Source organism: Equus przewalskii, chromosome 18 (genome assembly GCF_037783145.1).
Source record: "Equus przewalskii isolate Varuska chromosome 18, EquPr2, whole genome shotgun sequence".
Classification (NCBI taxonomy): Eukaryota; Metazoa; Chordata; class Mammalia; order Perissodactyla; family Equidae; genus Equus; species Equus przewalskii.
Genome location: NC_091848.1, coordinates 44325926 through 44353305, shown reverse-complemented (window position 1 = coordinate 44353305; position 27380 = coordinate 44325926). Strand labels below are relative to the sequence as shown.

The following is a 27380-nucleotide window of genomic DNA, read 5'->3' as shown; positions in this document are numbered from 1 at the left end:
ATGTGCACGTGACACTTAGGCTCTGAGAGCAGCACTTCCAGAAGCAGTTGTAGGTAACTCTGTGGATTGTGACTCCCTTTTGTCAACCAGGAACTTCAGTAAAGTTCTATTAAAAGGCACAGCCTGGACACAAGTAGGCTGTGGGGAGTGAAGAGAGGGGTGTGCTCAATATTTTCAATAGAGGAGGGCAGCCTCTGGCCCCACCTCCATCTCACCCCAAGGCTAGTGAAAAGGTTACAGATCCACCAGAGAGGTCAGAAGTGCCAGATTCACTGGAGGAGATCAGCAGAGGCACGATCAGTGGTCCTTGGATGGAATGGAGATGGGTAAGTCCAAAGCATGAATGACTAGGGAAAAGGCAAAAGCCCAGACTGATGGAGGAGCCCTGACACTACCTGCAGAGGCTAGGGGAGAGAGAGTAAGGCCTGATGTCCTGCTACGCTGGCAGGTGTGGCTTAGAACAACCATAATCGAAGTACTTAGGTTACCGTAATCTCACATGTACTTATGAAGCCCAATATTTATTACACAGGAAATAGCCAAACTTTCAAAACCTAAGTGTTGAATTAAGGCAAAGCCTTCCAAAATCAGCTCCATGTTATTTTCCATAAGACAAAAACTTCTTGGATCTCTCGGGGTTCTCTCTACCCCCAACATTCTGTATTTGCTTTTATCGCTGTCTTATTTACACTATTTTATGATTGTTTACTTGTCATTCTCAAACACAGGGTTATGGGCTTCTTGAAGATTAAGACTGCAATTTTTAAAGTTTCTTCTCTCTTTTTTTTCCTTTTGCTTGTTAATTTCTGGGTCACGATTGCTTAGCTGAGCTCCTGACTTACATTAAGCACTCAGGAAGTACTTGTTGAATGAGTGAACGACCAGTTGAGGATAATTTATGTAAGAAAATTTTATTAGTCAGATTGCAACCAGCCTTTGGTGGCAAGGTGCTATCCAGTCACATTTCTTCTGGTCCTTTCCTTTCTGTGAGACCCTCTGCGCTGTCCAATTTGAAGCTCCCATGCAGGTCAGCCCCTCCCTTTGTCTGACCCTTTCTTCTCCCATTCTCTGATCCTTTGTGCTTTTTGAAGTTCCTGTTATGCTACCACGAACAATTTCAGCTGTGCTCAGATCTTTTCTGAAATACTCCATCCCATCTTTGCTTGACTAATCCTGGACCTCTTACCTCCAAGATCCCTCTATTTTAATCCCATTGCCTGGCTTCTCTTTTTTGCAACTGACATTAAAATGTTGATGGTTCCAGAACTGGATCATTTAATTTCTTCTCTTTTCTTTCTGTATCTGCTCATCTAGGGTTAACCAGGGCCGTAGAGCAGGATGAGTGTTGGGAGGATGACAAGTTAAGACTGGAGTGCTTACATTGGGAAGCAGATTGGAGAATGATATTGATGCTGTATTATAGAGTCTGAAATTCTTTTTTGAAGGGAGGGTGATGGGTTAAATTTTTAAGCAAAGGAACCACATAGTAACAGCTCTGATTCTGAAAAATAATTTGTGGCGTATTTTAAATGGGCTAGTGCTGACAGAGTTTGAGTTAGGGAAGTCAGAGGATATAAGCTGACCATGGAAAACAGCAGAGGGTATAGGGTGGGGAGACGGATTTAAGACATTTCCTAAGAAGATTGTGTAAGATTTAGTGACCTATTAGATATGGGAAATGAGAGAAAAAACAGTCAAAGATGGTGGGAGTTTCTGGCTTGGGTAAGGTACAAACGGTGACAACGTATTAACAAGTAGAGAACAGAAAAGGACAAGAATAGTTGGGCGTGACCTTACTCCGTGGTACTGTTGAAGTAACTAATGTCCTTGGTCAGTGTTTCACATGGATGGGTGGAAGCTAATCAGTTTAATTGGCACAACTGTGTGCAGGGTCTCAGGTGACACATGACAAAAATATATCAACTGACAACATTTTCACCAAAGCTTCATAGCTCTTTCCACATTAATCAGGATTACCACAGAGGCACAGTATAAGAGAACTAACATGAAAATCAAAATATCTCAATCTCAGGGGCTGGCCCCGTGGCCGAGTGGTTAAGTTCGCTCGCTCCACTGCAGGCGGCCCAGTGTTTCGTTGGTTCGAATCCTGGGCGCACACATAGCACTGCTCATCAAACCACGCTGAGGCAGCATCCCACATGCCACAACTAGAAGGACCCACAGTGAAGAATATACAACTATGTACTGGGGGGCTTTGGGGAGAAAAAGGAAAAAAATAAAATCTTTAAAAAAAAAATCTCAGTCTCAGTCCAGGTTATGCCAGCCACTAGGCATAGGATATAGAGTATTTCACTTCTCTGAGCCTTAATTTTTCTAATCTGTGAAATGGAAAAATAATACTTATCTCAGAGGATGGTGACAATGACTAAACAAAGATATAGAGAAACTGACTTGTGAATCGCCAGACACAATAGCTGGCTTGAAGAAATATAATGCCAGTCTGAAGAGTCATTTAGGCTTCGGGTATGAAAAGGAAAGATCTAGAGTTAGGAGGACAGGTCCAACACTCTGTAATAACTGCATGTGTATAACTTGGATGAAACTTGGGAGGAAAACTCACTCAACAATCCAAATGGCTTCATAAGCTTTGATGTTACATTCTCAAACTTCACATGCTGTAGGTGTGTCTGAGATGGAAGAGACCCGAAGCCTCACCTAGTTTTATTTTTCAGATGAGGAGTCTAAGGCCAGAAAGTTTATAAAACTAGTCTGAGGTCACAGGGACCAATGGAAACCTGGATAAGATCTCAGGTTTCTCAATTCCCAGCTCAGGACTCCTTCACCATATTTACAGGGCCTTTCCACCGCTCTTCGAAACATATATTGCACTCTGGCCAAATTATCATCTTTACTAGCCTAATTTTTTTTTTTAATTTCTGTTTCTTTAAATCTCAGTTTATTGGACTGAGAACGATATCTAGTCTAAAACTAATCTTTGCTGGCCCGTCTGCTTTACCCAAATTGTACTTTCTTTGGTCTTTGCTTCAAAATTAACATTTTTTTCTCTCTTCAAAAAAAAAAAAGTAAAGCAATGGACAGAAAACTTCTAGACATATTCAGCATTTCTAAGCCCTGAGGGAAAAACCCTATTGAAGTAAATTTACACTGGCAAGGGGGTCGTGGTAGTCGGCACTTTCCACAGTTCTGCAGTAATGGAGAGCTTGCATTGTGCAGTTTCAAATCCAAAGTGATAGGAAATTTACTTTCTCCATTTTTCATGCCATTCTTCCAACCTGTCATAGCATATGTAGAAATTACCTTTTAATTGTCTGATCCTTATCATCTCCATTCTCATAATTACCGATTCCCAATCCTTTATTAAGGAGACTCCTGACAGGAGCCACCCTGCCATCAGGCTGGGCAAGGAAAGAATGTGGAATGGGAAAGGACTTCTCCTGGGTCCCATGGTGGCTAGAGAGCTATCAGGTGATGCAGAGATGGGAACTTTGTGTACCATTCTTGACACTGACTCATTCAAGCATGTTCTTCTTTGAGAGCTGACGTCTGTTCTCGGCAGGTGTTAGATGGTGAGTCAGGACACTGAACTATACTCGGATTAGCTCCCATTCACACTCTAGGGGCAGGAGCTGGACTTTTGTGTCTTAGTATCCCCTGCGCCTATCTCAGTGCCCTGCACAGACAAGAGTGCACAATACAGTTGTGTGTGTGTGTGTGTAATTTATTGATATATAATTCGCATAGCAAATGTGCAATACAGTTTTGCTGAATGAACAAATTTATTCAAAAGCTAGTGGTATTCTTTCAGGCAAGAATATTAATTGAGCCCCCTACAAATCCTCATCCATTTGCTTGCTGATATTCTTAATAAGGAGTTTTATTTATTTTTCTAAAAGTGCTGATGCCTATGAAAATACAAATGTTCCCAAGACTAACGATAAGGATAACAATGCAATTTAACCTTTAATGAATGCTTCTTATGGGCCATGCTCCGCTAAGCAATTTGTGTGCCTTTTCTCATTACAACGTCCCTTTGACGAAGGCGCTATTAGTAACTCCATTTTATAGCTGAGGAAACCGAGGCTCAGAAAGTTCACACTTGTCCAAGGTCAAAGAGCTAAGAAGGGGAAGAGCAGGGTTCGAATTAAGAGCTATAGACTCCAAAACCTCACTTGTTACACTACATCTAGAACTTTCCACTTCTCCTCATAAGGGTCATTTATGCTTTAGAAAAAAAAATGAAAAAAGTGTTTAAGTATTTAAGAAAAAAAAAATTTTCTTCAGAGTTGTGGATACTGATGTGCAAGTTAGGTCAAGGAGCAATCAACAAGAAAATCTTTACAGAGCTGAAAGAAAGAGGAGAAACTGGAGCCGAGTCAAATATTGGTGCTCATGGTTTTATCAGTCTTGCAGGCTGAGATAATGTAGACTAGGATACTTATGGATTTTCTTTCACTGTCTCTCTTCAGGGTTTTAGGATAGCTGACCTGACTTTGACGTGGCCATCTCCAAAGCATTTTTCTGACTGAGAGCCAGTGAGTAAAATCTTTGCAGTTTCCATTAGAAATAGTTTTGCTATAAGCATCATATAATATTGGAAGTTGAAGGTGATAGATGGAATTGAAATAAAAGAGTGGATGGCAAATGTACTTACTTTTAAGATTTTTGAAATGTGCATCTATTTTGTGTAGATATATATAAATATCTAACAACTTTATATATAATTTATATAGAAATATATAATATATATAACATCTGTCTTGTATATATATGTCTATTTATCTTACCTGTAATTTTCTGTACTCCCCAGCAGGCCCTCAACATCAACGTAATTTGGATACACTCAAGAATCCACAGGCTTCACTCTGGAGACGAAGGGACTTAAACCACATATGGAAAGAGAGCAACTGTTGCTTCAAGTAAACAGATGGAACTGTGACCTGAGTATTTTGCCAAAGGGAAATAAGAAAAGAAAGTAAAAGACTTGGGGTTGGGAGCCAGAAGAGAATAAGCATAGACAGCAGCACAAAGGTCAATGGACTCAAGTTGAACAAGGTAGTGGGACGGGCAGGTGAGGAGATTCACCCCATCCTTGTCTGTACTTTCTACACATTTCTCTCTCATAACAGTGGTTCCCAGCAGCATCATTATCTGGAGACCCTTTAAAAATTTCAGATTCCTGGGCCCCACCCACAGCTTGGTGAACCTGAGAAAGTCAAGTTGTTTTTAAGTTGAGCATCACTGAGTAATCAGAGCACATAGGAGCTTGGGAAGCCGTTGCATTTTCTGAATATGAAAAAGAATGCTATCTTGTTATGTTGTGAAGCAGGTGAAGCTATGTGCTAGGGACCTGCACCTGCTACCGACTTGCTATGTAATGTGTGGCAGATTGAGCGATAATTTTTAACTTCTTCTCCTCCATCTCGAAAATTGAGACACATAATGCTCACTCCTATGACAAAAGAAAGGGAAGAAAAAGCAATAAAGCAATTTGAGTATCTTGGTAGGAATAAACAATACAGATACAATGTGAGTTCCACATCTTATTTAGGTAAACCAAACAAATAGGCCATGTTTTGCCTGCTTTCACTGGTTTCCAGAAATGAGTACCTGAAAGAAGGTGATGTCAACTTGAGGTATCTCTCTTGTAGAGTGATGTTTCTTAATGTATCCACAGGATCCTGGCATCATTTCTCTGGGGGGTGGGGGGTACTTACTATAAAAATACAGATTCTCAGGTCTCATTCTGCACCAATGGGATCATAACCTTTGAGTTATGGAGCCTGAGTATCTGGTTTTTATCAAGCTCCCCAGAAGAATCTTATGTACAGTGAAGTTTAAGAACTATTGCTCTGGACTATAAGTTCTCTGAGACAGGAACTGCATCCATCAGTGTAGCTTTTTCAGTGTATTGAATATAATAGGTGGTTAAACAACATCTGTTGAATAAACAAAACCATGAAAAGATAAATTATTTCATCCTCGATCCTTCTAGTAGCATGTTTTCATAATCAGTGGCCTTGGTAAGCTGTGTATAGAGTGGATAAGGCAAGTTTTAAGCTATACATACCTCCTGATGAGGAGGAGCTTTATATACAGGAAATATCCCTTTCAAAGTGATCCAGACAGACTTTCAAGAAAAGGCTCTGGGGAGCTAATTAAAGAGCGAGAGGCAGACAGGCTGCTGAGTTCTTTCGTAAGCTCCCGAGCTCAAGAATGAAAATCAGAGACTGGGGATAGCCAAGAAAAACCCTGAGGCTGAGGAGATATACACTGATAGCAAAAGGTCAGACAACAGATCACCGGCAGTACACTGGTAGCTAGAAGGGACAAGATAGCCATACATCCAGCTTCTAGAAAGCATTAATTCTCTATCCAAAGCAAGGGAGAAAATTAGAACTTGAGATGCTTCTGAGTCTACCTGTAGTGAAACTTGGGTGGTGGGGCTGGGGGGAAGTGTCGTTGGGGTGGTTCATGTCAAGGAAGCAGAAGAGGTGCCTGGGCGGTAAAGTGCACGCTCAATGCTGTTGGCTCCCTAGTGAAAGGAATTTCACAGTTTGTGGGTTTGGTCCCTTTGAACAAACACCTGAGGCTTGTGCAGGGCAAGGTGGAAACAGGTGTCTTTGAAGAGTTAATTGTTACAAATTGCTTCTTATGATGATGGTATAATTACATTTCTGTCCTAATGTTGATATTTTTAAGCCACATTGTGGTGTAGCCCCTCGTGAACTATGTTTCGTACTGTTATCCTACATGTCCCCACATGCTTTAACGTTTTCCAAATAATGAATTCCTTTCTTTTCCAGCTTTTAGTTAGGTGGAAGCTTTAGACAAACCAATTTAGCAGAAAGAACTTAGGAGATTCTCCCAAGAGTTAGTATTGTAGGTGCTAAAACAGGACAAGAGCTGTGCAAATGTCAGGGGAACCGTGAAAGTCTAATCACGCATATTGTTTCATCCAAGCTTCACAGGATGTTGTAGGAGCCGAGCCAGCACGAATGATGTAATTACTCTGAAATAGGCAGTAGAGTCCCCTCTTCCTTCCTCTGCACCTCAGTTCTCTAAAACCCTCGAATAGCATGAAAGAAATCCCAGAAAAGAGTAGGGGTTCCCCAGAATTCCTTTAAGATGCAAACAATCTGGCCCAGTCTTGCAGAAACCACCCAGATCACAGCCAACTAGGGCCAAATAAAGCAGCAAATCCCTCTAATTAGAAAGGCCAATTAAGGAATTCAAAGGGAAATGCTGAATCCCTTATCGTGGAAGATGAAGGGTGTCTTCTCTTTTTTATTTAAAGTGTTAATCACCTGTATGGTATTGTCCCAAGATAAGAACCCTCAGGATCGCTTATGATCAACATTGTCACAGAGAGTGAGTAATCCACGAGCTGACAAAACCTGAGTGAGCAGGGCAATCCAAATCCACTGAGTGTGTGCTCTTTTCTCCTTTTCTCTGCTTATCCAGGGCTCAAAAATTTTTGCTCAGTCTTCTGAACCAATAGCTCACTTGAACTATAGTTTTCTTATAGATGAGAGGGTAGTAGATGAGAAAAAAAAAGGATGGGTTAGGCCAACTATGACCTGCTGGCAGTGAGTCAACTGAAGAGCTAGCTAGCTAAACGGCCCTGGGTAAGCGATATATCTGCCTGTGGTGCAGCTTCCTAACTCATATTCCTGACAGAACTTCAGATCTTTCCTATTCACTCCATTTAGGTTCTTAAGTCGGGAAAAAATACTAACTTTTCTTACAAGGGATGTACACAGGAAATGTTTTCATTTGAGATACTAGAATGACACTTACCTCTGTCTTTGATCTACTTCTCTGTTAGTTAACATTTATTGAGCAGTCTACTGAGCACCAGCACTGGTCTATCCACTTTCCCTGAGTCCTCTCATTTCATCCTGACGATGACCATTTGAGGTAGGTACTACTAGTATCTTCCTTTGACAGATGAGAAAAGTGAGGCTTAGAGAAGTGAATTTGCCTAAGGGTACAAATCTAGTAAGTAACAGAGACAGGACTTGTACTGGGGATGTCAGATCCCTAGCAGGTTCTCCTAATTAGTTAATACACTATGCTACTCTTGATGAGATTGCCCTTGCAAAGTGTTTGTTAACTATAAAGTCACATCCAGACATAAAATAGTCTTTTTATTATTATCAAAATCCATTTAGTTTTCTGATTCATTGAGATGATACAATAGACCTATTAAAATTTAGCATATGAGAAAATGTGGAAGAAATCAACATATTTCTAGTGATAATATATCTTCTTTCAGCTCAATCATTGAGGAATAGAAGATCTGGCTGTGATTTCTTCTCATTTTTCATGTATCTATAAAAAATAAAATAGACTCATTTGACCTATCCCCTATACTTTTATTGCAACCTGGTGAAAATAAAAGAATGTATAGATAAGGATAATAAAAGTAAAGAAATATAAACAAAGCAGTTTATAACATTATTTAATGCTTTCTGTAAATCATTTGGATGATTTTGCATGCAGCCATAATGATATGCTCTTCTTTGAGACAAATTGCTTGTTTTCTTGATTCTAAGATGCAAATTTTTTTACATCTTGATGTTTTTGAAATTAGTAGATGCCTTATAATCAATGTGAACCCTTAATGTAGAATTCTTTACCCTCCCTCCACCCTCCACAAAGCTGTTACTAAAACTATGGTGCATCTTAGAATCTTAAAATAGAAGAAATACATAGCACTTCAGATTTTTAAGATTTATATTACTAGGTCGGCCAACACACATTGCCCACTGTTTCGCTCTTTGGACACAGTTAGCTTTGCCCAAACTAGTGCTTTAGATACAACAGAAGAAACACTGAATATCTTTTAAAGCATATGTTTCAAAATCTAGTGTCTGCCTACATTTGGGATTCTAAATACCATTCCTCTACTAAAAAGGACTACAGCTGATTTCAGGGCTGGAGCAGAGAAAATCCAAGATAAGCTTAGAATGTCTTGTTGAGCTACAAAGTAAGAAAATGATTGAAAAACGATGAGGACATGTCAAATGGATACAAGTGCCAACTTGAAAGGGCTCTGTCTGATCGAATTTATGACAATTTGTGTTTTGAAATGAATAATTACAGTAATTTATTACAACCCATTGAATAAACTAGGAACCCACGGATTCACATGGATAATAAATACATAAATAAATAATAGAGGAGATGAGGAAGCTCTTCTTATAGTAGAATGTTACATCCTAAATGTAGAAAGAATGATAGACTTTAAAAATTACCATTTTGCAGTCATCCATAGTAATCAGGTAAGACTCACCATGGGATGCTATAATGATTGGTGAAAGTTTGATGAGAAACAGGATATTTATACAGTCTCAAAGTATCTCGCCACAGATTTCTGTTAACACAAAATGGTAAACTTAACAGCGGAGAAACCTGACCCAGAGTACCTCAACCAAGTGATCAAAGTTACCATCACCAACAATGGGACGGCCCAACATCATGTGCCGCCTGATGGGAACGTACTCGAGAGGACACAGCATTTCTTACATACTGTACCTGCTGAACATGCATACCTTGCACGGGAACATGAAAAAGTACCAGACAAACTCCAAACTGCTGGTCTGTACTCTTTTTAAAATGTCAACATCATAAAAGGCAATGAAAGCCTGAGAAACTGTTCCAGATTAAAAGAAACTAAAGAAACATGACAACTAAAAGAAATATGTGGTCTTGGATTAGATTCTGAGTTGGAGATGGGGCTGGGGAGGATTGCCATAATGGACATTATTGGAACAATTGATAAAATTTGATAATGAACTTTCTATTAATAACAGTATCATGAATATTAAATGTCCTCAATTTAATAATTGTACAATGTTTATGTATGCATGTCCTTGTTCTTAAGAAAAATATAAGTATGTAGAGGTAAAGAGGCATGATTTCTACTACTTACTTTCAAATGTTTTTAGACAATATATATAATGACAGAGAAAGAGAGATAACAAATGTGGCAAAATCCTAAGATTTGATGCATTTGGATTAAGAGAATACAGGAGTTATTTTTATTATTCTTGAAACTTTTCTGTAAGTTTGAAATTATTTCAAAATATTGTTTAAAAAATTCAGGTCTATTTGTATTCTGTTTGAATGTATTTTTTTAATTAACTTTTGAAACATTTTTGTCAATGAGTCTTTGATAAAGGCCAAGCTGGAGATTTGTTTGTAGTACAAAAGTAACATATATGTAACTTAATGTGTAAATTGATGTTCGGCCCTAGATTTCGAAGAGGTTATTAAAGTTGTTGCATGAAGAAAAATATATTTGGAAAGAGGATTTTACATAGGATCTTAGAGTCTTGTTGTATGACTGATCTTATTACCAGCTTTTGGAGTTAAAAAAACAACACCACCATTTTGAAATCTTAAGAGTGTAAAGAGTAAGCAGAACAACTGAAATATCAGATGGTATAACCGCCAAGCAAAATGGAGTAAAGTTTCTTGTGAGGATCTTTGATGATAAACCAATACACTGAAAAGCAGAATGTGAATCCTGAAATGTTTTTGTCTCTAAGGAAAAGTTTTGGATGAATTGTTTTATTATCTTCCCAAGCTAGAACCAGAATTAAATTAAACGTGTTAATAACAGTTGAGTTATACATTGGTATCTTATTATAATATGTATTTGTATTTCTTTAACGTATATGTGCTTCTAGTCCCCCAAGTATCCTACATTTTTTAATACTATTTTCTGGTTGGTTCACTGTTCAACTCTGCTCTCATGAGAAAGTTTAATTTTAAAGCAAAGGCAAAGTTGGCTGCAGAATGTACTGTGGTCTAGGCCCTCGATGATTTGTGATCACAGTCCATGGAGCCATACAAAGACACCCTCATTAACTAACAGCAAGTTACCTGACTTATATGAAAGTTGCAAAATGGTTTGCTTTGGAATCCAAATCTACACAACAGAGGAGAAATGCCATTGACGTCTAGTACTGTCATGTACCACATAACAACATTTTGGTCAGCGATGGACCACACATACAATGGTGGTCCTATAAGATTGGTACCATTTAGCCTAGGTGTGCAGTAGGCTATACCATCTAGGTTTGTGTGGGTACACCCTGTGATGTTCACACAACAATGAAATCCCCTAAGTATGCATTTCTCAGAACGTATCTTTGTCGTTAAGCAACACATGACTATACATATCTAGTAAACGTCTTGCTCTGTCTAGTAAATGGCTAGTACATGTCTCAGGTCACACTAATTTTTAACTAAGATCTTGAAAGACCAATGCTGGTATACACAGGAAAACTTTTCTTTTGGTTCTTCTCAGTAACCAGTGATTATGATGGGTGTCTATGGGGCCTTTAAAGCAACTGACTTTTTTTTCAACAATGTGTAAGGTTCTAGAAATGTGTTCACCTCCTACCCTCTTAGAAAAACGATTTAAAATTGTAATTTTCTTATTCGAATATCAAGACTCATAAGAACATCAAAATACTTGATAGGATAATGAGGCTGACCTTGACACGGGCATTAATTAGGCCTGAATTAGAGAGCCCCAAATTACAAAATCATCAAGCCACAAGTAGTTATTGAATTGCCAGCTGCTCTAGAGGAAACACAATTAAAATAGTTGCTCTGTGCTCCTAAAGTTCAAAGCTACTTGGAAGACAACATACTCACAAAAGTAACTACAATGCAGGCGATATATTCTAAAGGTCATGGGAGTGGTAGAGGGTGAGGACCGGTGAGCAGCGGGGCCATCTCGCCTTGCAGCACATCTCTGGACCCAGCCCTATTGTTAAGGGAAAGCCAAAGACCAGAGATCCTCAGCCCTGGAAGGAGCCCTCCAATGCCACAGATGCAAAAAGCAGACTCAGAGAGGTTGTAGTTTGATAAGAAGGACATGTTATAACTCAAGTCTCCTGCTTTTTCTGAAGGGAATAGAAAGTTTTTCTTAGTCTGGCTTCTTAAAGCGGCTGTGGGTGGCGAAAAGGGGACAAGCCGCCAAAATGGGTTTTTGTTAATTACAACTATGATGTTTAATCATTTCCAAACTCAATTTTCTAATTGTAAAAATGAGAATAATACTACATGCTTTGTATCTTATACCTGGTGGGTTGGTTAGGAGAATCATGTGAAACTATGTGAAAGTACTTTGAAAATAATTAAGTGCTATAAAAATGTAGAGGATTATTAATAGCATCTGACATTTATGAAGTACTCATTATGTGCCAGGCATCGTGCTGCACCTTATGTTCATTACCTCAGTTAACCCTTCCACAACCCTCTGAGGTCGATACTCTTATCAACATTTCACTGAAGAAGAAACTGAGGTTCACAGTGATTAATTGCATAAGAGTAGGTGCCCCAGAGAGATTTCGGGTTCAGGTGACCTGACTCAAGAGTGCCCACATAATCACTCTTCTTACCAGCTCTGAATTATTGTGGGAGAAGCCAAAATGGGTGCATGACCATTGTCTACAGCTGAGCAGGACCAAATCCTGCTCAGTCTCCTAACAAAGTCCTGGTTTGGACTTGGGGTCAGCAGGGGGTTAAAACCACGCACCTTGCTGGGGGAGCCAGGAGTGCATGGAAAAGGTGAGTCCTTGCGAAAAGAGGATTTCTCAGGAGACTCAAGAAATCTCTTTGCCTCACATATGCACAGGCATGCACACTCCAGCTCTGGGTATTTAACCAAGCTAATTTCAAACTAATATTCAGGGCTTGCAATGAAGGCACTGATTAATCTATTAGCTGCCCTTGGTAATGAGCTGAGGAATTATTGCTTCAAATGCTCTCTTCCTGCTCAGAAGCCTAGTGGGGCTTCCCCGTGTTGTCTTCACAGCCATGAATTTAGTGGAAGCCCCAAGTCAGTGAACCAGTCCACTCAGGGGCAAAGTTTGAGGTCTAAGCAAAGAGAAGCTGGAAAGATAGTAGCTGGTTCTGGGGGGTCTTGACTTCTGTTTAGAAAGGTGAATCTGAGGGCTACTCTCGCTCTCCAATACTTCTTGGCAAAATCCTAAGGCTGAGAGAAAAAGGTAAGATGAGATTTACACACAGAACAGCTACAGGAAATGTGCATGTGCCTGTGTATTGTGCAGAAGCAGGAAGGCGAGACTAGACTGAAGGTCGACTGTGAGGGAGGGGGCTTTATGTCTGTGGTTGGAGCCGTAGCGTTTCCGGCTCTGATGGAGCCTGGCTAGTACCAAGAAAGCTGCTCTCACACATTGCTGCTCCATCCTCACCTGTAACAACTCTTCCTGTTTCAAGCCTCAAGAGATAGCAATCCTGCAGAATTGTGTGCTGGCTGGAGAAGCAGCAGCTAGAGATGAAAGTCACTGTGCAGTGAGATAAATGCCTCAATACTGTCTAGTTTGGAAGAGAAATCTCTGCAGGTTCTGGCCAGGCAGCATGAACAGCAAAAGCACCTTGCCTATACTTCCCTGCCTCGCCACTCCCTCTCCTTCCTAATCCCTCCCAGAGGAACAAGGCAACAGAGGTGATGGAAGTGGCTTCTTATTTCCTTCCTACAAGCCGGGAGTCCTCCCAAACATAGCCTGGAGCTTGCTGCTCTTTGATTAGCTATATGTCAGGCACTGTGCCAATCACTCAACATACAGCATCTCAGGTAATCCTCACAACACTCCTGAGAAATAGGTGTTATTATCCCTTTTTTTTTTTCAGATAAAGAAATTAAGGCTCAGAGAGACTCAATAACTTGCAGGAGATCAGACAGATACACAGAAATGAAGTCGGGGTTAGAACCCATTTTGTCCAACTCCAGAGCTTGAGCACTTTCCCCACAACGTCCTGCTGAGCTGCCACACCCTGGGGATGTCCCAAACAAGAGCGGTGAAGGAGAAGTTTGGCTTTGGTGATCTCAGGTTTATTCTCAGTTCTCTTGTCACCCACCTGAGAAATTAATTCACACAGATGTCTTAGGAACTTAGCAATTTAACTCTCCCTTGAATATTTGCATTTTAAGAGAAAATAAAGAGGGAGATGCTGATAAAAATGCACTAGTCCTTCAAGCAGGAGTGGGTCCAGACGTTTTCTGGGAGGAGGGAAAACGGTATTTTGGGGACCACGAATCCCATTCCTGGCACAGAATGGGCAAACACAAAACTCACACTCAGACTAACATCAGAGACACATGTATTGGGGGTAGGGAGGAGAGACCAGCCTGATCCTGTTTGAGATTGCCCAAATAAGCACATTTGGCATCTCAGAAAGGAGAATCTTCCTGGTTCCTGAGGAACAAGGATCTCCCTGTGTCATTAGGACAGGGCTGGGCCAGGAGAGTGAGCAAGGTGAAGCACATGGTCATCCCTGTCAACGCTATCTCATGCTGCCTGCCCACCAAGGGAAGGCAGGCATAGAGTCTCTCTGCACAGGCCACCCATTCCATGGAGGCCCCAGTGCACAAGCTCAGGGTTTCTGTGGTATCCAAAGCAGAGAACCTGCACTATAAGCTTAAGACAGAACAGGAAACATCCTGTCTACCCTCATTTTCAGTGTAGAAATGCAGGCTCCAAAGGCAGAGGGGGATGGGCAGGGAGAAGGAGAGGGGGCAATCTAGAGTATCACCATGGTAACATCCTTCCTGGCATCATTTTTCTCCCCAGTCTAAGGCCACCCCAAATGCAGCCCTTTTTAGAGCTGTAGTCCTGTGTGGGGAAGGCCATGCACAGTGAACTTTCTCCTGTGACGCGCCCAGCAGGTCTCTCCTCTCTCCCTCAGTCTGTGTGCCTTTGATGTTGGTCTGAGTTTCCTGGTTGCCTGCTCTCTTCCGTTGAGCAGAGCTCTGTCATGGTCTTTGTTTCTTCTTCACCAGCCACCCATTCCCCCCAAGTAGAATATAATAAACTCTATAAGGACTAGGACTTCTGATAATTTTGTCAACTGCTGTATTCCCAGTGTCTAGAGCTGTGCCTGCATGTAGTAGGTGCTCAATAAATATTTGTTTAATGAAGGAAAGAATGAATATATAGGTTTATCAAAAAGTATATAGCTTTGCTTTAATATGTATAGATAGCTGTTATCATTTGGTCAAATGTTCCTACTGAAACACTTGAAATTCCCATTCCTGGGCCACCCATTGGGATACAGCAGCTGCTGTGTTACTTACTAAGTTCAAAGCACAGGACAGGGGTTGCCCATCTAGGAAGTCAACTTTTGCTTCCTGGAACTTTTAACCCAGATCTTAGCTATCCTACCATCTGAGTTTCTGATGAGAGCCATAAAGTTAAAATGCAGCTTGTTCCTTCATTTATTCAGTTAACATTTAGGGAGTCACGGTACACCAGGCACTGTTCCAGATGCTCAAGCCCAAACAGTAACTGAAACGTCACCTTGGAACGTATATTCTAGGGGAGTCATTTATGAAGAAGAAAGGCCTTTTGCAGTAACACCTCTACTACGCATTTTTTCTGGAAGATATTTGGCTAGTTGTGTAACCAAAGAGGCTGCATTTTCCTAATAGCAAACATTCCAGAGATGGCTGAGGTCAGAGGACACTGGCCATCGGCCTTTCATTCTTTGGTGCAAAGAATCGGGAGAAACAGCTGCACAAAAGAAACTGGACAGTGGATTAAAAAGGAAGGAGAAAAGTGCTTCTGAGGAGTGCTGGTGTTGAAGGTTCTGAAAAACAGGGGATGGTCAGAGGGTAGATTCAGGGACATTCAAGTATGTGAAACCGAATGCCTCTAACACTATGATGTATATTAGCTTCTCAGGCAGGTGACTAGAGAGCAGATGTAGCTCACATCCTAGCTCTACTTTTCCTTAGCTCCTGGTCTGGACAAATTCCATACGTCAACCAACCTCAGTATCCTCACTTCAAAATGGCGGGATGATACTATAACTTATACCATAGGAGTTTGTGAGGCTCAAGGCCCAGTGCCTAGCTCATAGTGCAACCTGGACAAATGCCAATTTTTGAAGTATTATTGAAGAATAAGAGGGAGCAGAGATGGAAGGGAGATAAGAAGATCTTCAAAGACAAACGTCAGTTCTGAATTTTGCCAAAATCAGATCTTGCTCCTCCTCTTGGAAGCCGAACATTAATATTACTTAACTCAGGTTGGGTCTCACACCCTATTTTTGTCTTTCCCTTTATAGCAGTGATTCTTGAACTTTAGAGTACGTGAAGTCAACATGGACACTTGTCAAAAGAGTCCAGATTTCTGGATTCAATCCTGAGAAACTCTGATTTAGTAGATCTGAGGCAAGGTCCAGGGATCTATATTTTAAAATGGCACTCAGGTAACTTCTCACTAAAACAGCTATCAGTTTGGCTTTCTCTATGTGCTTTAAAAGCCGAAAGATATTCCAAACATGGATATTTGATAGATAGTAGCCTGGACATCACCTTCGTATCTCAATGATTCAGACTCATGTAGATGACCTTAATCATCTAAGTGTTTACAACAATTCTAGGCTTAAATAAGTTATTTCTGTAATCAAGTAACTATTCACAAATAACCAATTTCACAAAATTAGCAAGACAGGCAACAAGCATAAGCTGACTGCCATAAGTAGCACATGTTTCCGTGTGGATAATTGCTGAGGACTATCTTTTCTCAGAATGTCAATGTAACCAAAGAAATCTATGCAGGAAAAAGGAACAGGAATGATGACAGCAATGAAAACCAAAATTTAAGTTGGAAAACAACCCTCATAGTCCCAAACAGAGTTAGCCACAATAGGCTCCTTTAATAGTAATGGGGATATCAATTAAATAAAAGCTTAATGCCATTTAATCCTAAATAGTGTTTTAGGAAAATGACAATTTGTGTCTCTAGAATGCCAACCTGTCTAGCTGAGGAGTGAAAACTCAAATCCATCAGGATTGTCTTGTGTATGTCCGAGAATTGCAAACCTTTTGTCCTCCACATGACAACATGCATACGTTTTCTGCTATACTCCATGGGCTATCCCCCAAAGCAAAAAGAAACTTGGAACGGCATTATCATAATGGTGTGGTAGACTGTTACATTGATGGCCCCAGAGGATCCTTCCCTCTTGGTATTCAGCCCTTGGGTAGTCCCCTCCCACAGAGAGTATGAGCTAGCTGATGGTTTGGCCAATGAGATACTAGCAAGCATGACTCAAGCATGATAAGTATTCATAAATTTGATAAATATTTGCACATTGGGGATTGTCTTTTGGAATGTTCACTTTTAGAAGCCAGCTGCTATGCTATAAAGAAGCTCAGTCTTGACTACCAAATAATGAGAAGATAAGTGGAGAGAGGCCCTGGAGGACCATCCTGGACTTTCTACCCTCAGATGAGCCCCTGGCTGAATTCAGCCAATTGAGTAATCTCAGCTTCACCACATGGAGCAGAAGAATGCTCAGCTGAGCCAGTCTTCCCAGAGAATTGTGAGAAATAAAAATCATTGATGTTTTAAGCCACTGGTTTTGGAAATGACTAGTATGCAGCAACAAACAATTAACATAGAAATTAGTAGAGTGCTTCTATAAAAAATAACCTAGAACATATGACATTGGATTGCTTTAAAATATACCTAGGATTTTGTTTCTATTCAGGGATGGTGAGGCCAACAGGTCAGGAGAGGTTACCACTGAACAGATAGTTTATTCCCTCACAGTTCTCAAGAGGAAGAAGCATGCTACACTATGCAGGGCCACATGGGAAAGCACCAGCGTCTATCAAGAGACAGGAGTGAAGGAAAAATGTGGGCAAGAGCTTTTATTGTGGTTTTCATGGGGAGGACTAGGCAAAGCAGATAATCAGGCTCAACAGAGTTGGTTAGTTTGAATAATTTCAGCAGGTTCTGAGATGTAGACACTGTCTTGAGTTGTGTGGATACTAGGCCCTGGGCTGATTAGGGTGGTGGGTGATGTGTAAGACCTCGGTAAAGAAGCTAGTTGAGTGGTATGGGCTAGGGATTAGTTGTTTTCCATATGAAAGTTACACTTGCAGGGTAGTCATTTGCTATCTCTGGGAATTAGCTAACCCTAGAGAGGAGCAGTCTCTCTTGGGTCAGCAAGGCCCCAAAATGTGAAAGCATCATAAAATACAAAAAATAAAAAATATGATTAATATAGAATTTGTGACTGGATGGAAGATGGAGGCCTCAAACGTGAGGAGACCCTGAGTGGAGGCTGGAAGAATGCTAAAATTTCTATTGAGGCTGGAGAAAAAGGCACCTTATGTATTGGTAGAAGAATGAAAGAAATAGTCATCTTTGGTCACTTAGAAGTTAGAAAGATTAGATAGCTGATAAAGTTGAGAATTTAGCTAAAGAGATTTCCAGGCAGAATATTGAACGTGCCAATTGGTGCTTTAAGCCACTTACGGTAAGATATTGCAAGAGAAATAGAGGGAAGCTAAAGAAAGTACTATTCAGTTTTCAAGAAGAATTTAGAGGAAATATTTCCAACTCAGGACTTTTTGGGTTAGGTAATATAATTGTTTCTTATTTCTAGTCTCTACAGGAATTAAAACATTTTAAAGTAAGAATTTTCCTCAGGGATAAAGATCAATTCCAAGATATTGTCAGTAAAATGAGGCTTAAAGGTAAATATCAAAAGAAGGTTGTAGCTGTTTGAGGCCTTATTTAGACCTCTGAAAGATGTAAGCAATGCTTCGTAGACCATCTCACCTAGACAAAATCACTCCATCTTACCACCACACACTTATCCTCAGCTCAAACTAGGGAGAGACCTGTGTCACAATATTTGTGGGTGTGGGCGTTTGTCTAATGGAATGGATTTTAATGGATTTGATAATACAGAAAAGCCACAGCATTTTTAAAGGAGTTGTATCAGCTTGTACTCAGAGGGATAGGTCAAAATGAAAAGAGGTCTCTGAACCACCAACTTGTCAGAAGCAAGCTGAGAGAATTAGTCAACCGCAAGCATAAGACATTTTTATGGAAAGGAAGGATATCTTGGAAAGGAGAGCCAAGAACTCAAAAGATCAAAGAGTTGAAGAGAGCAATGGATTAAGGAACCAGTCCCAGGGAGCACAACAAACATTCCCTTCCCCCAAGTAACATGTGTCAAGATGGATGACAGAATTGCGAAGGAGCATTAACCATGCATCCTCCACCTCCTCCCCCAGATGCCATTTTTGGAAAGACAATGTCTATTACAATTATCCTTTCTTGTTTTCACCATTGAAGGTTGGATGTGTGGGGCAGATAATTTGTTTTGGTTCATAGCTCTCTTAACCTGAGGAACCACACCCAAAGGTTCTTATCTATACTTACAACTGATTTATAGGACAAGATGCTGGACACCAAGCCTGAATCTGATGCTGGAATAGGATCATGTTGTATGAGCCTAAGAAGGAGGTGAATTTAATTTGAGTGTAGGAAAGACATAAATCATTGAGGGCCAGAAGACAGATGGTGGTTTTCTCTTACATTGGTGGCCCCCAACGATCCATACTTTTGAGTATTCACACCCTTGTGTAGCCCTTTCCCACATTGTCTTTGGGATTGGCTATGTGACTTATGTTGACCAATGAGATTTTAGCAAAATGATGCAAGCAGAGACTTGATAAGCACTTACACTCTAGAACTTGACCTCTTGGTACATGCCCTCTTGGAAGCCATATTCTAGAGTATAAAAGAGTTCAGAATAGATTAATGAATAATGAGAAGCTGTATAGAGAGAGGCCCTGGAGGATGAAAAGCCATTTTGGATGTTCCATCTCCAGGTGAACTATCAACAAACTATAGCCACATGAATGACCTCAGTTACACCATATGGAACAGAAAAACTGCCCTGCTGAGTCAATCAACCCACAGAATCACGAGAAATGATAAATCATTGTTGTAAGCCAAGGATTGGCAAACCACAGCCTGTGGGCCAAATTTGGCCCAACAGCTGTTTGTGGATAAAGTTTTATTGAGACACAGTCATGCTCATTTGTTTACATAACACCTATGGCTGCTTTTGTGCTACAATAGCAGAGACCATACGGCCCATAGAGCTGAAATGTTTACAGTCTTTACAAAAAGAGCTTGTTGATCCTTATTTTAAGCCACTAACTTCACCAGTGGTTTGTTATGCAGCTGTATATCAAGGAAACAGGTGTTTCATCTAATGAAACTAGAAAAAGTGTAAGTTTGTACTAAAAGTAAATATGTGTTACTACAGAGAGGAGAATAGAGCAAGAGAAGTAAAGATAGAAAAGAGGACAAAATGCCTAGAGAGGCAGATGAGATATAGGGAGGAGGTTTGATCAAAAGAATGAGACGAACAGAGGAAAGGGAGAGAAAGAAAGGAAAAGGAATAGGTTTCCTGTGAGTGGACATTATAGTCAAGAGTAGGGTCTGAACCTTGGAATTTCTTGGTTAATAGCTATGAAGTCATGTCTTTGTTCTGTGGGTGGTCACTATTTATTATGATTAGTGAAAGCCTCAGTACTAGTTATCACCGTAGCATTCATTTTCCCTTAATCTGTGCCTCAGAACTGTGATTTTATTAAGTGTGCAATATGCTCAGCTAAAATACTAATGACTCCAGACTACCTTCAGCAGGGAGTAGTCATGTGTCTTAGTCCCTTGAAGCTGCTATAGCAAAATGCCACAAACTGGATGGCTTATAAACAACAAAAACTTATTTCTCACAGTTCTGGAGTCTGGAAAGTCCAAGGTCAAGGCACCGGCAGATTAGGTGTCTGGTGATGGACCACGATCTGGTTCAGAGAGGCACCACCTAGCTGTAACCTCACATGGGGCAAGGGCAAAGGAGCTTTCTCGGGCCTCTTTTCTAATAAGGACACTAATTCTGTCTATGAGGGCTCTGCCATCATGACCTAATCACTTCCCAAAGGCTCCACCTCCTAATACCATCACATTGACATTAGGTTTTCAATATACGAATTTGGAGGGTACATATTCAATTTATACCATCATGTGACTCAGTTCTGGCCAATGAGATGTAAGCAGAAATCACTGGTAGGGACTTTATGGAAAGCCTTTTCAAAGAAAGACAACTGGTTTTTTGCTTCCTTTTGCCTTTGTTTTTGTCATTTCACTCATTCTCCTGCCTAGAACGTGGATGTGATTTGTGGAATTGTAACTATCATCTTGTAACAACAAAGATGGAGGCCCTAGGCTCGGGATGGTGAAATCGGAAGACCGAATGAGCCTAGGTCCCGAAGAGCACCGCTGAATGGCTGCCTCAGCCTCAGACTATCTATCTCATACTTTTTGTTATGTGAGAAAAATGAATCCCTTCTTTGTTTATGCCACTATTTTTCAGGTTTCTGTTACTTATAGTATCAATAAATCATACCTAATAGAGATAATGTCCCGCCTTTTCTTAGGAATCCAGCCCTATCTTCAAAATTTGGCAGATCGAAGGGTGAAGAGTAGGGCCACAACATAAAAGCTACTCTCTTTTTCTCTTGAGTTATAATTTAGAGTTTATCAAGCAGCCCCTACTTTTATCATTTTGTACATGATAAAGAATAAGTACAACCTTCTGATATTTCTGCTTGTTGGGAGTGAGAAATAGAAATTAAACTTAATTACTGGCAAAATTATATTAGACTGCTTAAACTAATGTATCATAAATTTCCTTTAAATTGCACATTCCCTTTAATCCACTAATAAGGTAGATGGAAGATTTTTTCAAGTTTTAGTATGGAAAGATCTATGGTGCCATTAAAACAAAAACTCTGTACCTATTTTACTTTTTTATTTTTTACCTGTGAATTGACTGACTGAATTCTGCAATGACCTTCATACTAATCTTCCCCTCTGGCTTTTTTTTTTTTGACACCAACAAATTCTCTAGTTCTCTGGCACCAACTTGGTGTCCAACAATTCAGTTATGACCTTAACTATCCAGAGCACAAATTCCGCAGGTTAAGGGCTCAGTCTCACAAGACTTCCTCCACTTTCAGACATCAGTTGCAAATTTGGGGCCACCAGTACTTCTGACTGACCAGCTATAAATTGAGGGTTGCTATGACTCTCTCCTTGGGTTTGATAATTTCTTAGAACAATGCGCAGAACTCAGGAGAACACTTTACTTATGTTTACTAGTTTATTATAAAGGACAAAATTCAGAACAGCCAAATGGAAGAGATGCATAGGGTGAGGTCTGGGGAGCAGAGGCACAGACCTTCCATACCCTCTCTAGGTGGGCCACCATCCCAGCAAGTGGATGTGTTCACCAGCCCAGAAACTCTCTCAACCTCAATGTTCAAGAGTTTTTATAACCCAAACACCTGCCTTACCTCCCCTTGGAGGTTGGAGGGTGGGGCTGAGAGTTCCTACCCTCTAATCACATGTTTGGTCTTTCTAGTGACCGGCCTGCATCCTGAGGCTAGCTAGGGGTCCCCTGTCCTAAATCACCTCATTAGCATAAACTGAAGTGTGATCAAAAGGGGCTCATTATGAATAACAAAAGACACGTCTATCACTAAGGAAATTCCAAGGGTTTTAGGAGCTCTGTGCCAGAAACCCAGGACAAAGATCAAATATATTTCTTGTTATACCACACCTCCATTCCTTTTTCTTCCTCTAGCTTATCATAACAATGGCATATACACAAAATGTATATTTTCCCAAGCAGTTAATAGCATGAGTATGAACTTCATAAAATCTTCAACTCTTACACGTGTTAGAGGAAGCAATAATAGCCAATTTTTAAACTCTGCAGGTAATCCTTGAGTACAAGTTGGTAAAAGTCCTATCTAACATTTCCACCACAAGCTCTCCATAAAGTCCAGGCTTTTCCCAGGCAGATGGAAAACAGCTTGTATGGATGAAAAGGTAAAAGGTTCTTAACCTGGGTCAACCTACTCAGAGAGATGGATTCTCTGAAAGATGGATCGTGTATATATGAGGAGTAAAATTCTCCCCCTCCTCAGCTGGTCAAATCTTTCAGAATCTTTGACATCTCTGAACAGCTTAATTCAGGCAGAAAAAAATGGTATTTTTGTCTGACATGGAGATTGACAGCTCTTCAGATTATGGAGATAATTTTGGGGGTTCATATAGACTAATGATAAGAGATAATCTATACATGGGACAAAGTCAGCTATGCTCACTGAAGTTCTGCTATCTAGAAGAGGCAGCCTAAGAAGTCTGAGAGTGAGAACAAAAGGTCTCTTGGGACCTCGGGTTTGTTAAAGCTACTTCGGAGGAACTGCCCAGACTATGGATGGTTTCTGTCTGAAGTGCTCTCTTACTCACCTATCGGGAGCCCACCTGCCCACCTGATTGCCTTGCCTGGAATTTTGTGTCTCTAACTTGAAGTACCCCTGGTTGCAGCTGTCTACTCTGATCCCTATCACACCCTCACCTGCCCACCATTAATCCTTATAATCAGTTCTCTGCTCCAATTGGTTCGATCTGACCTCACCTGACCTCAACTACCCTCTGTTCCTGTAGTGGAGCCTGAGGCACATGCACACTGTATCTGTAATCCATTTATTGCATTGGATCCCCCACCACTACCATTTAACAATGATAATTACCAAGAGAAAATAACACACATCCACAGACATGCACTCGTGTGCATGAACGCACTCGGTATACACACATACACACACAAATAGCTCAACACTTAAAGCTAATTATCAGATTGTTGTAAAGCTAATTCCTGGAAAATACAGATGATTCTGATCCTTTTCCCTTTTTTTTTGAAAGCTATATTTTTAATATAAAACTTTCTGTTCAGTCAAAAGATGTTTCAGGAAATAAGGTTTTAAGAATTATTTTCTGTGCCTACATGTATAAAAGCATTTAGTCAATTCTGATAATTTCATTAAAGAAAAGAAGTTAGTCTGGTTTTTTTCCATATGCATACAAAAAACCCCACAACTAGTAGGTTATCAAACATTTAACTTCTGTTTGATGAAGTCTTGTGTAGACCCAGCCTAGAAAACCTAAGGAGTACAAAACAATGGTAAAACTTAGTAGAATCTGACTCCTATAGAAAAATAGGAAAATTAAAGCTGGATATGCAGTTAGGTATAGTTTCAGAGAGAACAAACAGATCAATCCATTTGCAAGATAGGAACATGATATATCTAGAATAGATGGTCTAAGTATTTGGATGTGGATTATATGTAATCCAAAAACACACAGGTAGAGCTATACGCAAGCTAAATACATATCTAGGTAAATCTTAAAAAAAAGTACATCTATTTTTCCTTATATGTAAAATATAATTTATACAAGTGTTCTGTTTGAGTTAATGCTTTCAAAGAGAAGTAAAGCAAATTAGAAGGCTCAAATAAATGTAGCAGAAAAAAAAGAAACAGAAGAAAACATGCTTTCTAATAAGACATAATAAATAAGTAGGGATATAAAATGAATGATGACTAAAAAAATGAAGAAGGAATTTCTTCAAAAATCTGTCAATAAAAAGATAAATTGAAGAAAGTAAAGGAGACAGAAACGAATGGCAAGGAGCAAGCTGGCAATAAACACTTGGGGAGTTGAATATTCCTAAGTAATCAGAATGGAGGAAATGCATCTGGACCACAAAAGGCATAAACTAGGAGCCAGCATATGCTTGGCAATCTTGTCTATGTAGCTTTACTGAACTGACCAAAACAGTGCCAATTTGTTTTGTTTTGTTTTCTGCCATCGTAATGGATAGTTACTGAGCAATTGATTGTATCATTGTGCCGTTGGTTGGATTTGGTCATTAAGATGGATGAAATGAATGGATCAAGTGTTTCATGGTCTGGTGATCTTGGTCACCTTAATGACCCAGTTGTATTGACTGTGTAGAAACCTGACCGCCGTGCACTCTCTCCATCTCCAGTTCATGTATTCTTATAATCCATATACTGTCCTTAGAGCTGTTTCCATACTGTCTATATTTTTTTAAAAGTCTCAGAGAACTAAGGCACTGCTAAGGAAGATCTAAAATTAACACAAACCAACAACGTAACTATATTAAGGCATACAAATCTGTAAACATATTGTAGATAATGAATTCATGAACACCACCTACTACTGAGATGCTTTTTTAAAAAGCTGCAAGATAAACTTTTCCTATGGAATTATTAACTTAAGATTTGTAGATCCTGACATGCTTTCTTCCATCCCCTACGCCAATATAATTTTAGGTCAAATGTTAAGTATAAATTGGATTCTAGCAACTACAGGATGTGGTGCATTGATCTCCTGACTGCATTTCCTAGTGCTGCACACCTGCAGGCTTAGTCCCCTTTCCCATCCCAAGCCAGTGCGAGGCTGGTGAGACCTTGAATTAAATCCTGACCCTTAGACCTGAGGTGTGAAAATTCAACTATGGCTGTTGAGTTTTCCTCAGGCCTTACGAGGATCCATTGCTGCCCTTCAGATCCAAGCACTGGAATCCCAGGATGAGCCCTGGGTGCCAGTGTAGCCCATGTCGTACTACTACTCCTGGTATCAGCCCTGGCTATGTTATCTCACTTCTGCCTAACTTCCTCCTCCTTGGTTTGCAACCAGTCATCCAGAGACAGTCCTCCCCTCTCTGTGACCAGAGCCCCACTCTGAACTACAGTACATCTGGCCAGGGCCTGGACCCCACTGGGCACCTGTCAGCTCTCCACTCCAGGAACTGGAGCCTTGCCCAAACATAGCCTTCTGGCGGGGATTCTGCAACATATGGGCACATCTCCCAGAATCATGACTGCCACCTGTCTGGTTCCCAAGGGCTCACCCACTGCTGTGCTCTGTCCTACCGGATCGGACCTTGTGCCCAAGATTGCTTGAACCATGCCTGAGCTTGCTCCATGATTTCCAGCTGGGCATTGTCTTTCCCCTTTCTGGAACTAATTCTATAGTCCACCTCCTTGGGTCCTGCTCCACTAGCCCTGTGTTTCTAATATCTAACATGTTTCTCATACAAAACCCCACTCAAACCTCAACCTGGTGGAGGAAACATCAAACTAGGGGCCAAGAAATCAGAGTTTCTAGCGTTGTTTCAAACACTAACTGGTCATTTTGTCTTTCTTGGTCTCTGACCTATAAAATGAAGGATGTTGGATCACATGATGTTGGAAACTCCTTTTAGTTCTGATCTTCTCTAACTTTATGAAAGGCTAAAGATTTGGTTTAGAGATGTGAAGAAATTATAAAATGAGCTTGTATACAGTTGGTGAGAAATGTTTCCATTAGGATGACTCAAAGGTCAATGTTATACATTGTGATTTGGTTCTATTTCATTTTATATTTATGATCTAGAAAAAGAAGTAAGCAGAACACTAGTGAAATTTGCAGATTATATTAAGTTTTGAGTTATTTATCAGCACTGGTAAACAGTATAAATGAGCCTAAAGAGGTTAAAAAGATGAGTAGAAAAGACTAGATTTTTGCCTACAAAAAATGCCAACAAATATATCAGGGGAAAAAATTATTCAAAACATGCTGTGCTGGTGGGAAGGGCACTGAAACATTGTCCAAATTAATCAGAGATAAATTCCATAAAATTTTGAATTAAGAAAGCAATGGAGTAATGTAAGATAAAAATCAATTCAGATTGGGATATCTGGAACAGAGATCAGACACGGGCACCTCATCTCATCCCCTGAGGCAGACAGGTGTTGGTTTCCAACTACCTTCTCCTTTACTTTTCTCCCAGAACGGAGGCTAAAAGCAAAACAAGATACTTTTCCAATCTCGCTGCTCTCTAGGTATGATCGTTCAACTCAGTTCTGGCCAATGAGACATGGGGTGAAATTTGCCAGGAGGATTCTGGGAAAGCTGTTACTTTGTTATAAAAGGGACAGATATCAGGTGCTGCCCCTCCACCCTCGCGCATCCCTGGAAAGTATCCATAATACCTGGAGCTGCAGCAGCCATTTTACTACCAGAGACCACACATAAGATTGGGGGGAAATAAAGGGCAGTTAAAGATGGCAGAGAACAGGAAGGAGCCTGAGTCCCTAGTGATTCCGTTCATTAGATGAATGAATGAAAACAATCACCTATCACTACATTTCTTGTTATAGAGTACAGCTCAATTCTTATTTTTTGTCATCATTAATTGAGTTTGGTTAGTTACTTATAACTCTAAAATCTTCCTGATACACTCTTTTGTCCCTGGGTTTATATCAGCACACACACACATACACTCTAAAATATTTTACTCAACAATGATGACTCTTACTTAAATGGCAAAGTTATGTCTATAGTACCATTTCTTGGACAGAAGAGTTGGATTTGGAAAAAATTTATTTCTATTCTCAAAAATTAAAATGAGAAAAGAAGTTTGTCCTGTGAACGAATAAGTTTAATATTGATTCATTAATCTAGAGTTGAATAGTATTGAAATTCTGGATTGAGAATATAGATGTAAAAGTACTGATCCCAAAAAGACAGCATCAATTCACTGAGAATAAATTATGCTTGTTTCCACATTTCTTCCCTTGACTGAGGTAGAAAATATTAAATCAGGGAAAGTTAATCATT

The 27380-nt window shown here is 40.1% G+C and overlaps 1 long non-coding RNA gene across 2 annotated transcripts; it reads left to right on the top strand.

The window, feature by feature from the left end:
- The first annotated feature begins 215 nt into the window (after positions 1-215).
- LOC139076908 (uncharacterized) lies at positions 216-10608 on the top strand. Of its 2 annotated transcripts, XR_011528939.1 has the most exons (5): positions 216-326; positions 4449-4514; positions 4790-5050; positions 7808-7899; positions 9388-10608. It is a non-coding gene; the product is annotated as an uncharacterized lncRNA (long non-coding RNA). The 2 variants fall into 2 exon arrangements; XR_011528938.1 differs by lacking the exons at positions 7808-7899; positions 9388-10608 and having other exon boundaries at positions 4790-5950.
- Positions 10609-27380: the final 16772 nt, after the last annotated feature.